General features: G+C 38.4%; 1 long non-coding RNA gene across 1 annotated transcript; it reads left to right on the top strand.

Moving 5' to 3' along the window:
* The first annotated feature begins 442 nt into the window (after positions 1–442).
* On the top strand, positions 443–11,473 carry LOC105483570 (uncharacterized). Its single transcript, XR_988418.3, has 3 exons — positions 443–673; positions 9,797–10,044; positions 11,447–11,473. It is a non-coding gene; the product is annotated as an uncharacterized lncRNA (long non-coding RNA).
* The last annotated feature ends 4,120 nt before the right edge of the window (positions 11,474–15,593 follow it).

Genomic DNA, 15,593 nt, shown 5'->3' with positions numbered 1-15,593 from the left:
GGGTTGGTCCACTTCCATTCAGAGTTGGTCCACTTTCATTCAGAGAACTGTCCTGCAGATATGTTTAGAGGTGTCTATTTCAGCATTTCTCATATCTTCACTTATTTGTGTCTGTAGCTACACCATTTCTATGTAAGCTCACTCCGAGGTAAAGGAGCCAGGATTTTAATAGAGAACTGACATACCTTAGCTTGGGTTGAGAGAATAACTGTAGTTGGGCAGCTAAATCATCTCCCCTGCTTGCCTTCTGCTTGGACAGAGGTTGTGCTCATTACTAGGTAATTTATATATGTGTAATCTGGAAAACCAAGATGCGGTCAAAGCATAAGTTATGATTTGGCTAGCCATAGAAGAAAAGAGGAGTATCCTTCTAATCATCTTTACCTTTAGAAAGTCTGGAAAATGACCATTTGTATGAATAACTGAACTACTAGTTTTACTTAAATCTTAAAAGTCATTTTACGCTGTAAAAACATATTGCTTTTAATACATTTTAGTTACTTTTTTTTCTTCATGTGAGTGTAGTGAAAGAAGCAGGAAAATAATCTAATATGTATGTATTAAACAAAAATGTTTTTCTTCAGTTCCTGAGAGATCCCATGATCCAGAGACAAAGGTGGCAGCTTTGGAGCAAGTGGAGAGCCAAGAAAAGGATCCAGAACTAGGGTGGAAGGTGGGAAAGGTCTTTGAGTGCAGCTGCACTGTGTGGGAAGACACATATGATAATGGGCAAACAGCTGTTTGAATCAGACAGTGAAACCTCACTAAAGGGAGAAAAGGGAGAGGGTTGCAGATGAGAGAGGCCACGGCTACGGTTTTGTGGGTAGAGGTTCAGTCATGAGGGCTAAAATGCTTAGACAGAAATCTCTGGGTTGAGGCTGAAAGAACTGGAGACCAGTGACTACAAATATAGCAAGTGTGTTTCTTCTTGCTCTCAAAATGTACTTTTAGCACTTTGAAGTGACCAGTACTATATGAACATCACACAATATTGTAAACAATCTGAGTTTAGTATTCAAGAAGGGGAAGGCATACAATGATGATCAATGATAATATTCTTGATATTCATGATTTTGAAATCAGAATAGCTATACCACTTGCAAAGAGAGAGTCCATGTGTTTTAGGCCAGTGACAATGACTATGTTTCTCTCATCTGCATGAGGCACTAAACTGAATGGGATGGAGATAAATAGCCTAAGAGGCTTGATGGCAGGGATTCATTTTTTCCCCCCGAGACAGAGTCTCACTGTGTCGCCAAGGCTGAGGTGCAGTGGCATGATCTTGGCTCACTGCAACTTGAGCCTCCTAGATTCAAGCAATTCTCCCTGCCTCAGCCTCCCAAGTAGCTGGGATTACAGGTGCCCATCACCACGCCCGACTAATTTTTGTATTTTTTAGTAGAGACTGGGTTTTGCCATGTTGGCCACGCTGGTCTTGAACTCCAGACCTCACGTGATCCACCTGCCTCAGCCTCCCAAAGTGCTGAGATTACTGGCGTAAGCCACCATGCCTGGCCTGCAGGGATTCAATTTTTAAGCCGTTATCAGGATTTGTTGATCTGGTTTTGAGGGATTTTTTTAAAATATGACGGTCAGATCTAGTCAGAAGCTAGTGGCCATGAATTATGTGTGTTTTGGTTATGCATTGAATTTTAGATATTTACATGAATTTGATTGATGGAGACAGTAGTTTTACATATTTAGTTTTCTGAATCTTTATCAGGGACTTTTTCCTGTAATTTGAGAAATCCTAATAAATGATTTCACATCTTCCTCAGAGTAACAGAGGATTCAAATAGTCGTTCGGATGATTTAAATGTTGTGATTTCACTCAGTTACCTAACATTTTAAATTATTTCCATTGTTTCTTCTCCTTTGGCTTGGAAACAGTGACAACAGTAACTTCTAAGAGTTGAATATTGTTGAATCCTTTCTCTGATCCACCGAGTAGTTTCAGTATTTTAAAAACACTAATTTTTTTAGTCAGTGTTTAATAAAAACACTAATTTATTAGTCAGATAATCTTTGTTGGCCTTTTATGCCTGTTAAAATATCTGTTAAAAATATTTCCTCTTTTTACTTTGATCTTTCTGTCTTTTTTTCTCTGCATTCACAATCATTATCTTCTACCTGTTGTCTAAGACAGTGATTTGATTTTTTGACAGTGGCTATCCTGGTCCTTGCTTTTATAATTGATCTATTTGATCTATAATGGTGCTTTTAAATTCTCAATTTGTTGTCTCATTCTTTAAAAAATCATATATTTGGGTTCTAGTTTTTCTTGAATTCATATGCTTATTAAGTTCTTTTATAACTTGAACTCCTCAAAGGCAAGTTGTCTTCTAATCTTTGGGTAGTTTTTCTTTACATTGCTTTCCTCCTATAATATTTTCCTTTATTTGTATTTCTTTTCTTTATTTCTATTCTGATTCCTATTTCTTTTCTTTTCTTTTTTCTTTTCTTTTCTTTACTTTGCTTTCCTTTCCTTTCTTCCCAATTTAAAAAATACATGCTACTTCTTTTAATCTAGCATTTTTTAACAATAGGAATTTTTCAGACCAACATTTTGCTCTGATATAGGGTGGATGAATATTTTGACACTGTTATCACTAGGGATGTTATAGAAAAGACAATTTCATCTTTTTTTTTTTTCCACTAGATTGAATACAATTTTTTCCCATGAGGCAAAATATCCCTGAATTTTTTTTTTAAGTTCCTCTTAATAAGGTTTCAAAATTACTCTATAGCTCAAAGCATCAAAGGAAGAACCAATTTTAATTTGACTTTGCTTTGGGTGAATTATCCATCTTCCTAGTCTCTTATTTTCTTTAATGATTTGCTGTCTCTCCCACACTTCCTCCTTAGAACAGCTGCTCTCTAGCCTACTTCATTGACAGCACCAGCCAAGTGAATAGGTCAGAGAAGAGAGGTAAGACAGCCAGCTGTGTGGGTTGTACCTCCCTACGGAGCCGGTTAATGACACACGGGGCTCAATCCACCATCTTCCGCTTTTCCCTCCAAACTCAAATACTCTCTGAGCTTCAACTGTCACCATCCTCGTAATTACACCTACTTTCACAACTCTAGCTCTACTGTCATCTTGAGAATAGCTCATCTTCAAGTGTGAGCTCCTTTCATAGGATCAAAGATTATTGCAGCCAGAAGCTGAGTCCACTGTGCCTCATCCCCATCTTGCAGATGAGGAAAACACAAAACTGGCAGAGATGGGTGCGGAATCCAGCACGTGTTCCTTTTAGTCCAGTGTTCTTTCATCTCACTTGACTGTATCCACTCTTCAAACTCAGTATTTCAAAATACAATTTAACTAGCTCTGCATTTCAGCTCTCAGTGTGACTGGCAACTCCCTTGTCTTATGTTCTCTAATGTTTTGATTCTTCTGCTTTTAAAAATTATTATTATACTTTAAGTTCCAGGGTACATGTGCACAGCGGGCAGGTTTGCTACATATGTATACATGTACCATGTTGGTGTGCTGCAGCCATTAACTCGTCATTTACATTAGGTATATCTCCTAATGCTATCCCTCTCCCACTTCCCCCACCCCATGACAGGCCCCGGTGTGTGATGTTCCCCACCCTGTGTCCAGGTGTTCTTATTGTTCAGTTCTCACCTATGAGTGAGAACATGTGGTGTTTGGTTTCCTGTCCCTGCGATAGTTTGCTCAGAGTGATGGTTTCCAGTTTCCTCCATGTCCCTACAAAGGACATGAATTCATCCTTTTTTATGGCTGCATAGTATTCCATGGTGTATATGTGCCATATTTTCTTAATCTAGTCTATCATTGATGAACATTTGGGTTGGTTCGAAGTCTTTGCTTTTGTGAATAGTGCTGCAATAAACATACATGTGCATGTGTCTTTATAGCAGCATGATTTATAATCCTTTAGGTATACACCCAATAATGGGATGGCTGGGTCAAATGGTATTTCTAGTTCCAGATCCTTGAGGAATCTCCACACTGTCTTCCACAATGGTTGAACTAGTTTACAGTCCCACCAACAGCATAAAATTGTTCCTATTTCTCCACATCCTCTCCAGCACCTGTTGTTTCCTGACTTTTTAATGATTGCCATTCTAACTGGTGTGAGATGGTATCTCATTGTGGTTTTGATTTGCATTTCTCTGATGGCCAGTGATGATGAGCATTTTTTCATGTAAATACTCATCATTACTAGCCATCAGAGAAATGCAAATATTTTGATTCTTCTATATTTTATATATACAATTATCTATCATGTCTGTTAAATTTTGTGCTTAATACCATGTCTCACCTTCCTTTCTTTTTAAGTATCACTGTCCCTATACTCTGAGGACTTTATGCTTATATAATTGCAATATTCTATTTTGCATCCCTGTTTCTGGTTTTCATTTTATTCTTATAAAAATATAATCTAACAGCAATTATATACCAGGCACTGTGGATATGTGGTGAGCTTTCAGTGTAAATGAAGGAAGTAAACATACATTAAAGCCCATAGATAGACTTGTTTTCTCTGCTTCTTTCCCTCCTACTCTGTCTTAAATCTACCTGACTTGGGCTTTTGACCCATCACAGCACCAAAACTGTTCTTGCTCTGGTTACTCTTGACCTGACCTCTGCATGGCTAAATCTAATGGTCAAGAGCGAGTCCTCCTCCTATAGACGAGGTATCATTTAGCAAATGTTTCTGAGGCTATGCCACATGCCAGCGCTGTTTCAGGTATTGGGGCCATGAAGGTAAAAGAAAAAAATATTAAAAAAAAATCCTGGCCTTTACAAAGTTTGCATTCTATGAACATCCTTTGAAAAAGTTGATCATACTCTACTCTCTGATTAAATACTTTCTTTCTTCACTATTCCTTTAGACAAAACTCTTTAAACATTTTTAATTTTTTAATATATAGGAGTACAAGTATGGATTTCTTACATATATCATATAGTGGTGAAATCTGAGCTTTTAGTGTACCCATCACCCAAATGGTGAGCATTGTACCCAAGAGGTAATTTTTCAGTCCTCACTCCCTTCCACCCTTCCAACTTTTGGAGTCTCCAATATTTATTATTCTACCCTGTATGTCCATGTGTACTCATTGTTTAGCTCTCTTTTATAAGTGAGAACGTGTAGTATTTGTTTTTCTGTTCCTGAGCTATTTTACTTAGGATAATGGCCTCAAGTTCCATCCATGGTGCTACAAAAGACATTATTTCATTATTTTTTATGGCTAAGTAGTATTCCATTGTGTGTGTGGGTGTGTATACATACATACATATATACACATACATAAACACACATACATACACACATTATATATAAAAATGTGGTGTGTGTGTATATATATATATAAAATATATATACAGATATGTGTATATATCTCTCTCACATTTTAAAAATCCAATTCTTTGTTGATGGAAACTTAAGTTGATTTCATTACTTTCCTATTGTGAATAGTGCTATGATAAGCATACAAGTTCAGGCATATTTTTGATGTAATGATTTATTTTCCTTTGAGTAGATATCCAGTAGTGAGATTGCTGGATCAAATGGTAGTTCTATTTTTAGTTCTTTGAAAATTCTTCATAGTGTTCCATAGAGATTGTACTAGTTTACATTCCCACCAACAGTGCATAAGCATTCCATTTTCTCCACATCCTTGCCAGCATCTATTGTTTTGGACTCTTTAGTAATAGCCATTCTGACTGGTGTAAGATGGTATCTCGTTGTGGTTTTGATTTGTATTTCTCTGATGGTTAGTGATGGATACAACTCTTGATTCTTCTACCTTTCCGGCTGTTTCTTCTCAGTCTCATTGGCTGCACAAGACTCATGTTCCCAACTTCTAAATGGATAAGTGCCGTACTATTCAGTCCTTGAACCATTTCTCTGCTTCTCTAGATGCATCTATTCACCAAGTGATGGCCGCCAATTGCACAGCTTTAAGCACTATTTAGAAACTTGCCTCAGGGCTTTCTTTTCTCAAATGTTTCTTCTCATCAGCAGGCACTCTTTGACCACTTGATCAAGATTGAATTGCTCACCATTTTCTGTCCTCTTGCCCAATTTTATTTTTTAATAGAATTTATCACTGTCAGTTTTTACATATCAATTTGCCCGTTTATTAATTTTCTCCTCCCATCAGAATAAAAGCTCCATGAGGAAAGGGACATTGTTTTGTTCACTGTTCTATTCCAAGTGCCCCAAGTAACTGGAACATAGTCAGCACTCTATAAATATTCATTAAATGCATAAATAATGATAATGAGCGCCAGAAGGGAGGGGTCTTACAGTACATTAAGAATATATTTGATGTGATCCATCACATTAACAGAATGAAGGACAAAAACCATATGATCATCTCAATAGATGCAGAGTAAGCATTTGAACAAATTTCACATCATTTCATCGTAAAAACTTGCAACAAATTAGATATAGAAGAAATGTACCAAAACAACATAAAAGTCGTATATGACAAGCCCACAGATAATATCATACTTGATGGTGAATAGTTGAAAGATTTTCCTCTGAGATAAGGAATAAGACAAAGATGCGCACTCTCACCACATCTATTCAACATAGTACTGGAGGTTCTAACCACAACAATTAGACAAAAGAAAGAAATAACATGCACCCTAACTGGAAATGGAAAAGTTTAATTGTCTCTGTTTGAAGATGACATGCTTTTATATATAAAAATCCCTAAAGACTTTATGCAAAAGCTGTTGGAGCTAACAAGGAAATTCAGTAAAGTTTCATGATACAAAGTCAACATACAAAAATCAATAACATTTTTATACACTAACAATGAACTATTTGAGAAAACAATCCCATTTAGAACAGCTACAAAAAGTACTTAGGAATAAATTTTTTTAAAAAGCTGAAAGATCTGTACACTGAAAATTATAAAACATTAATATAAGAAATTGAAGACACAAATAAATAAAAACATATCCTATATACATGGATTGAAAGAATTAATATTGTTAAAATATCCATTCTACCCAAAGCAATATACAGATAAAATTCAATCCTTATCAAAATTCTGATGACATTTTTCATAGAAAAAATATTCTAAAATTTGTGTGGAAGCACAAAAGACCTCAGTAGCCAAAGCAATCTACAGCAAAAAGAACAGAGCTGGAGGCATCACACTATCAGATTGCAAAAATTTACTACAAAGCTATATAATCAAAACAGCATGGTACTGGCAAAAAAACAGACTCATAGACCAATTATATTAGTGTATTCATACACTGCTATGAAGAAATATCTGAGACTGGGTAATTTATAAAGGAAAGAGGTTTAATAGACTCACAGTTCTGCATTGCTTGGGAAGCCTCAGGAAACTTACAATCATGGTGGGCAAAGGAGAAGCAGGCATATTCTTCACAGGGTGGCAGGATGGAGTAAGTGCAAGCAGGAGAAATTCCAGACACTTATAAAACCATAAGATCTCATGAGACTCACTCATTATCACAAGAACAGATTAAGGGAAATAGCCCCTGTGATTCAATTACCTCTACCTGGTCCCACATGAGGATTACAATTCAAGATGAGATTTGGTTGGGTACACAAAGCCTAACCATATCATTCTGTCCTGGCCCCTCCCAAATCTCATGTCCTCACATTTCACAACACAATCATGCCCTTCCAACAGTTGCCCAGAGTCTTTACTCATTCCAACATTAACCCAAAAGTCCAAGTCCAAAGTCTCATCTGAGACAAGGTGAGTCCTGTCTGCCTATGAGCCTGTAAAATCAAAAGCAAGTTAGTTACTTCCTAGATACAATGGGGATACAGGTATTGGGTATACCCATTCCAATGGGAGAAATTAACTAAAGCAAAGGGGCTACAGGCCCCATGCAAGTCTGAAATCCAATAGAGCAATCATTAAACCTTAAGTTCCAAAATTAACTCCTTTCACTCCATTTCTCACATCTACGTCATGCTGATGCAAGAGGTGGGCTCCCATGGTCTTGGGCAGCTCTGCCCCTCTGGCTTTGCAGGGTACAGCCCATGCTGGCTGTTTTCACTGCTGGCATTGATTGTCTGTGGCTTTTCCAGGTACATGGTGCAAGCTGTTGGTTGATCTACCATTCTGGGGTCTGGAGAACAGTGGCCTTTTTTTCACAGCTCCTCTTGGCAGTGCCCCCATGGGGACTCTGTGTGGAGTCCCCAACCTCACATTTTCCTTCTGCACTGCCCTCACAGAGGTTCTCCATGAGGGCTCTGCCCCTGCAGGAGACTTCTGTCTGGACATCCAGGCATTTCCCTACATCCTCTGAAATCTATGTGGAGGTTCCCAAACCTCAGTTGTTGACTTCTGTGCACACACAGGCCCAACACCACGTGTAAGCTGCCAAGGCTCCGAGTTTGCACCCTCTGAAGCAATGGCCTGAGCTGTATACTGACCCTTTTTAGCCAGGGCTGGAGCTGAAGCAGCTGGGACACATGGCACCATGACCTGAGGCTGCACAGAGCAGAGTGGCCTTGGACTGGGCCCCTGCAACCATTTTTCCCTCATAGGCCTCCAGTCCTGTGATGGGAAGGGCTGCCATGAAGGTCTCTGACATTTTCCCCATTGTTTTGGTGATTAACATTCCATTCCTCATTGCTTGTGCAAATTTCTGCGGCAGGCTGGAATTTCTCCCCAGAAATTGGGTTTTTATTTTCTATTGCATGGTCAGGCTGGATATTTTTCAAACTTTTATGCTCTGCTTTCTCTTGAACACTTTGCCACTTAGACATTTCTTCCACCAAATACCCTAGATCATCTCTTTCGAGTTCAAAGTTCCACAGATCTCTAGGGCAGAGGCAAAATGCCAACAGTCTTTTTGCATAGCAAGGGTGACCTTTACTCCAGTTGCCAACAACTTCTTCATCTCCATCTGTGACCACCTCAGCCTGGACTTCATTGTCCATATTGCTATCAGCATTTTGGTCAAAGCCATTCAACAAGTCTCTGGGAAGCTCCAAATATTCCCACGTCTTCTGAGCCCTCCAAGTCTCTAGGAAGTTCCAAACTTTCCCACATTTTCCTGTCTTCTTCTGAGTCCTCCAAACTGTTCCAACCTCTGCCTGTTACCCAGTTCTAAAGTTGCTTCCACATTTTCACATGTCTTTATAGCGGCACTCCACTCTCTGTGGTACCAATTTACTATATTTGTCCATTCTCACACCGCTATGAAAAAATACCCGAGACTGGGTAATTTATAAAGGAAAGAGGTTTAATAGACTCACATTTCTGCATTGCTTGGGAGGTCTCAGAAAACTTTCAATAGTGGCAGAAGGCAAAGGAGAAGCAGGTACCCTCTTCACAGGGCAGCAGGACAGAGTGAGTGCAAGCAGGGGAAATGCCAGATGCTTATGGAACCATCAGATCTCATGAGATTTCCTATTAACAGCATGGGGGAAACAGCCCCAATGATTCAATTGTGTCTACCTGGTCCCATGCTTGACATGTGGGGCTTACAATTCAAGGTGAGATTTGTGTGGGGACACAGAGCCAAACCATATCACCACTGGAACAGAATGGAGAACTCAGATTTTTAACAAGGCTGCCAAGACCACTCAATGGGGAAAGAACAATCTTTTCAGTAAGTAGTTTTGGAAAAACTGTATATCCACATGCAGAAGAATGAAACTAGACCTTTATCTTATACCATATGCAAAAACCAACTCAGAATAGATTAGAGACTCAAATGTAAGGCTTGTAACTATACAATTACTAAAAGAAAGCATAGGTTAAAAGCTCTTTTACACTGGTCTGGGTAATGATTTTTTTTTGGTATGATCCCAAGGGTACAGGCAGCAAAAGCAGAGAGAGACAAATGGGATTACATCAATCCAAAAAGCACCGGCACAGCAAAGAAAGCAATCAAGAGAGTGAAGAGATGACCTATGGAATGGGAATAAATATTTTCAAGCTATGTATATGATAAGGTACTGATATCCAAAATATATGAAGAACTCAGATAACTTAAAGGCAAGAACATAAATAATCCGTTTAAAGAATGGGCAAAGATTCTGAACGGACGTTTTCGAAAAGGTAAATGTACCAACAGGTATATAAATGGTCAACATGTATATGAAAAAAATGCTGGCTGGATGTGGTGGCTCACACCTGTAATCCCAGCATTTTGAGCGGCTGAGGCAGGTAGATAGCTTTAGCTCAGGAGTTCCAGACCAGCCTGGCCAACATGATAAAACCCTGTTTTTACTAAAAATACAAAAATTAGCTGAATGTGGTGGCATGTGCCTGTAGTCCCTGCTACTTGGGAGGCTGAGGCGTGAGAATTGCTTGTACCTGGGAGGTGAAGGTTGCAGTGAGATAAGATCTCATCACTGCACTCCAGCCTAGGCCACAGTGTGAGACCCTATCTCAAAAAAAAAAAAAAAAAAAAAAAAAAAAAAAAAAAAAAAAAATTTAAAAAGGAAGGACAAAAAAATAAAAAAAAATGCTCAACATCCCTAATCATCAGCCATAATGAGGTATCACCTTACCTATCAGAAATGGCTATTATTAAAAAGAGAAACAATAACAAATGTTGGCGAGCATGTGGGGAAAAAACCTGGCACACTGTTGGTGGAAATGTAAGTTAGTACAGTACAGCCATTATGAAAAATCACAGGGAGTTTCCTCAAAAAATTAAAAATGGAATTCTGTCATTTGCGACAATATGGATGAACCTGGAGAGCATTACCTTAAGTGAAATAAGCCAGGCACAGAAAGATAAATACCACATGATCTCACTTATAAGGGTCACAGTAGCAGAAAGTAGTGGTTACAAGGGACTGAGGGCAGGGATTTGGGGAGATGGTGGTCAAAGAACACAAATTTCAGTAAGACAGGAAGAATATGTTCAAGAGATCTATTGTTCACCATGGTAAGTATATTTAACAGCAACATAGTGTATATCTGAAAATTTGTAAAAGAGTATATTTTAAGCGTTCTCATCACAAAAAATATAAGAACGGTAGGTAATTGTTAGGTTAATTAGCTTGATTTAGCCGTTCCACAATATATACATATATTAAAAAGTTATGCTGTACCACATAAATATGTATAATTTTTATTTGTCAGTTTAATAAAATTGAAAGCTCAGAGAAATTTCCTTGGGTGGGAGTGGCAACTGGGTACATTTTACACAGAGGGAACATGTGCCAAGGCCCTGGGGCAAGAAGGAGAACATGCAGTCAGTGTAACAGAAGATGCATTCATGTCACTGAAGCGTACACAGTATCAGGGAGAAAAGTACAAAAGGAGACTGAACAGATAGGCAGGAACGTCAACTGTTCAGGACTTAAAGATCATGATAAAATGTTTTTTAATTTTAAATTTTATTCTAAAAGAAATACAAAGTCATTATTAAAAAGGTCTTTTACGATCTTTTAAATGGCACATCTTTCAATGGAGTCAGGTACTAACAAAACTTACTTTTTCTCTCTAGGACTGTGGAAAGCATACTCTGAACACGCCAAGTAACCAAAGACTTGGGAAGGGTAGGGGTATATTCAGTATTACAAAGATGTGAAAAAAACCAAACTGGGTCTGTGATTCATTTCTTCTGGATCTCAGAATAGAATTCTTCATGTTAGGTCTTTATCTGAATTGCTACATGGCTTAATGATCTGTATATAAGGGATATTGAACATTGATTAGGCCAGTGAAAGAGAAATCTTGTTAAAGGCTGCCAGGGTGAACAAAGTTAAAAAGTTAACATTTTTAATCATGAAATTAGAAGGGTACTTTTTCTTACCCATCTCAAAAGCAGTGGAGCCAAGCAGTTATATTCCCTTTTATATTTGGCATCCTGGATGTAGTACCTTTCCAAAAGCTATTTACGGCACGACCAAAAAGAGCCAGCTTGTGACTAATTGGTAATATTTTAGTTTTACAAAAAGAACTAATATGTGTTTTAGTTTCGGCAAAGATAGAAATCATGGAGATTTTGGTCCAACTGATTTTCCATTTTTTTCCGGGAACAATTAGCCACAAACTGTTGTATAGCTTTTAGGGCACCACCCAAGGGCCAAGTGAGTCTCTTCAAATTGAAAGCATATCATTCTTTTCCACATCATTGGTACTACAGCCAAGTTTCAGGGCTTATGTCACTTTGCCTAAAGTTCCAAGGGGGTTGATTTCACTTCAAGCATGTTCTTGATGTTTCTTCTGGGCAACCAGTGTGGTATGATTAGATTGACTTTCTGTAAATACACTGGAGAATTTTTGTGGAACCTAAGTCTGTTACTGAAATGAAGCATTTGCTTCTAATCAGGTTCTCATATCATTCAGTACACAACTGGCTCTTCCCTTAGTTGTTGTTGTTTTTAAATCCAGATTCCCAACTATCTCCTACCTGACATTCTGTGAGAGAGTAATTTTCCGGAGTTTGTATACTTGCCATGTATTGAAAAGCAGTATTTATCCATTGACAAAAATGCTTGTAAATACATTTGATCGACCTGATGAAATTTTGATTTTTAGAGTCATATTAATATGGTGCTTTCCCTTAAAATTTCCAGGCCTCATGGCACTTGTGCATATATTTATATTTGTTTGTGTATTCCTAACACTTAAATACTTTGTGTTGTGTTCTTTCTGATCATACCTGCCTGTTGAATTCTGTATTCTTTTCTCACTCTGTCTCTAAAATAATTCAACCACAAATGCAAAGGAAGGAAGAAATGTGATTCTTTTTTTTGAGCTTTAGCTGCGAAGGAGTTAAGGAAGATCATGGAAAGTTGGACAGAGCACAGATGAGTACATTAAAGGATGAAAACCTGTATTCACAAACCATATGGATCCAGGAGTAAAAGTTCTGATAATGATTATTATTTTGGTTCTTGTAACTTGCTGTTATGGAACCTGAATACCTTTTTTTTTGAGACAGGGTATTGCTCTGTTGTCCATGTTGGAGTTTAGTGGTGTGATCACAGCTCACTGCAGTCTCAGATTCCTGGGCTCAAGTGGTCCTCTTGACTCAGCCTCCCAAATAGCAGGGACTACAGGCATACATCATCATGCTTGGTTAATTTTTTTTAACTTTTATTTTGTAGAGACAGAGTCTCGCTATGTTGCCCAGGCTTGTCTTGAACTCCTGCCTTCAAGCAGTCCTCCCACCTCAGCCTCTCTAAGTGCTGGCATCATAGGCATGAGCCACAGCACCCAGCCATGAGTACCTTTTATGAAGTGCACAAAAATGATAGTATTTGTAGAGCACACTGAGGTAAGCTGGAAAAGATTTGAAGGCATTTATATAGTGTTTGGTGACATATAATCATAAAAACTAAAATGTAAAATTTTAAATGTAAATTTTACCAAAATGCAGATTTTGGTAAAACAGCACAAATTTTTTTTTTTTTAAATTATTATTATACTTTAAGTTCTAGGGTACATGTGCATAACGTGCAGGTTTGTTACATATGTATACTTGTGCCATGTTGCTGTGCTGCACCCATCAACTCATCAGCACCCATCAACTCGTCATTTACATCAGGTATAACTCCCAATGCAATCCCTCCCCCCTCCCCCCTCCCCCCTCCCCATGATAGGCCCCGGTGTGTGATGTTCCCCTTCCCGAGTCCAAGTGATCTCATTGTTCAGTTCCCACCTATGAGTGAGAACATGCGGTGTTTGGTTTTCTGTTCTTGTGATAGTTTGCTAAGAATGATGGTTTCCAGCTGCATCCATGTCCCTACAAAGGACACAAACTCATCCTTTTTTATGGCTGCATAGTATTCCATGGTGTATATGTGCCACATTTTCTTAATCCAGTCTGTCACTGATGGACATTTGGGTTGATTCCAAGTCTTTGCTATTGTGAATAGTGCCGCAATAAACATACATGACAGCACAAATTTTGAAGAGCAAATTTTGAAAAACTTGCTTCTGTTTCTATTTTAGAGAGTTAAACATAATTATTATTTCAGTGATTATCTGTCCAAAATTCCAATAGATGCCATCATCAAGAAACCATTTACCCAAATAGTTAATAAAGTTAAAGACTGTTTTTACAACCATTTAAAGACCTTGACAATTGAAATTATATTTTTTATTTTATTTTAATTTTTCCCCTTTCATTGACAAATGTAATATTAAAGATTCTTGCAATAATATAAGTTGATTTTTGATTCCAATTTGCCTTTCTCAAATCAAGCATTTCAAATTGATAAAATTTTTGAAAATAATCTGTAATTATTATACATACATTATAAAAGCAGTCACGCTACAGCAATCTTGGATGCCTTTAAATGGTAAATTAGCCAAACTGCAAAGATGAATATTTGGGAACATCACTTATAACATTAATTACAGGAGCCCCAAAGAGACTCCTTTCTTCCCCCAGCCTCCACACTAGCACTCCCTGGACACCTGAAACAGGACCTTCTCCAGCAGCTCCCTGACACCCTGTCTACACCCTGTCTACAATGCAGCACTAGGCAGTAACTGTTGAAGTGGGTGCCCCGGGAGAACTGCACCTCCTTGGCTTACTCAGAGCAGAGCAGCAAGTGCTGGGTTCTGCTCCCATTTTGCTGCCAGCAGTTATCACTGGATACCCCTTTAGAGCCACTTCTCCTGGGGTGACCTCCTAGGATCTTCAAATCAGTCTGCTGATCATAAAAAAGATTTTGCCTTATTTCCTATACCCCTAGGTCCTGGCTTGGCCACTAAGGGCTGAGTGGATAACTTCCTTTCAGAAACTTGTAGTTTATTTGCATTAGTGTGCCAAAGTACAGTGATTGGGCCATTTGTTTCTTATAACTAGTAGTACCTTCTCTGTGGATGGAAGTAAGAGGGCTCCTAGACAAGGTGCCTGCAAAGTTATGCCAGTTCCTTTGAGAATATAGAGAATATTCTCAGGATATAGAATGGGAAATTGAAGTCAGATCTAGGACAAAAATTCCAGGACATAAGATTGAATTTCAGGGCTCTAAGCAACACGATGCTTCATCTTCTATATGCCATGAATACTACCATTCTCTACCAGTAATAGAAAAGAACTTGTCAGCATCTGCACCCATCTCTTTCTGTATTTTTTGAGTTATCCGGCATTTCCACATTTTGCTGACAGGCCAAGGTGAAAGTCCCCATCATTTCATACCCGGACACCCCTACATTGCTACTCCACATGCTCCTCCATTCCCCAGTACATTGTCTACACTGCAGCCAGACTGACCTTTTACAAATGCAGACCGGATTATAACACAGCCCACTGAAAACCTTTCATATCTTACTATTTTTCTTAGGAAAAAGAACAAAAATCCTTAATATGGCTTCAAAGTGTTTATGTTTTATTTTCTGCTTAATTCTCCAGCCTTAAAATATTCTACTGTCCTCTGGCTGGGCAGCCGCGGTGGCCTCTGTCATGTCCTTTAACATGGCCTGCACCCTTCTTGGCTCTCACCCTGCCCGTAGTCTCCAACACACATTCACCTTTCAGAGCTCAGAACATATGCTATCTAGAAAAATCCTCAGTCCAGTCAGGTTCTGCTGTTTCATATTTTCAAGACACCATATGCCTTTCCTTTAGGACACATCACAGTTTATAATCATACATTGATAAGTGCCATAATTTGTTTAATCTCTCCCACTCC

Source organism: Macaca nemestrina, chromosome 8 (genome assembly GCF_043159975.1).
Source record: "Macaca nemestrina isolate mMacNem1 chromosome 8, mMacNem.hap1, whole genome shotgun sequence".
In the NCBI taxonomy this organism is placed as follows: domain Eukaryota; kingdom Metazoa; phylum Chordata; class Mammalia; order Primates; family Cercopithecidae; genus Macaca; species Macaca nemestrina.
The sequence above is the reverse complement of the archived record's forward strand: the minus strand, read 5'-3'. Positions and strand labels throughout refer to the sequence as shown.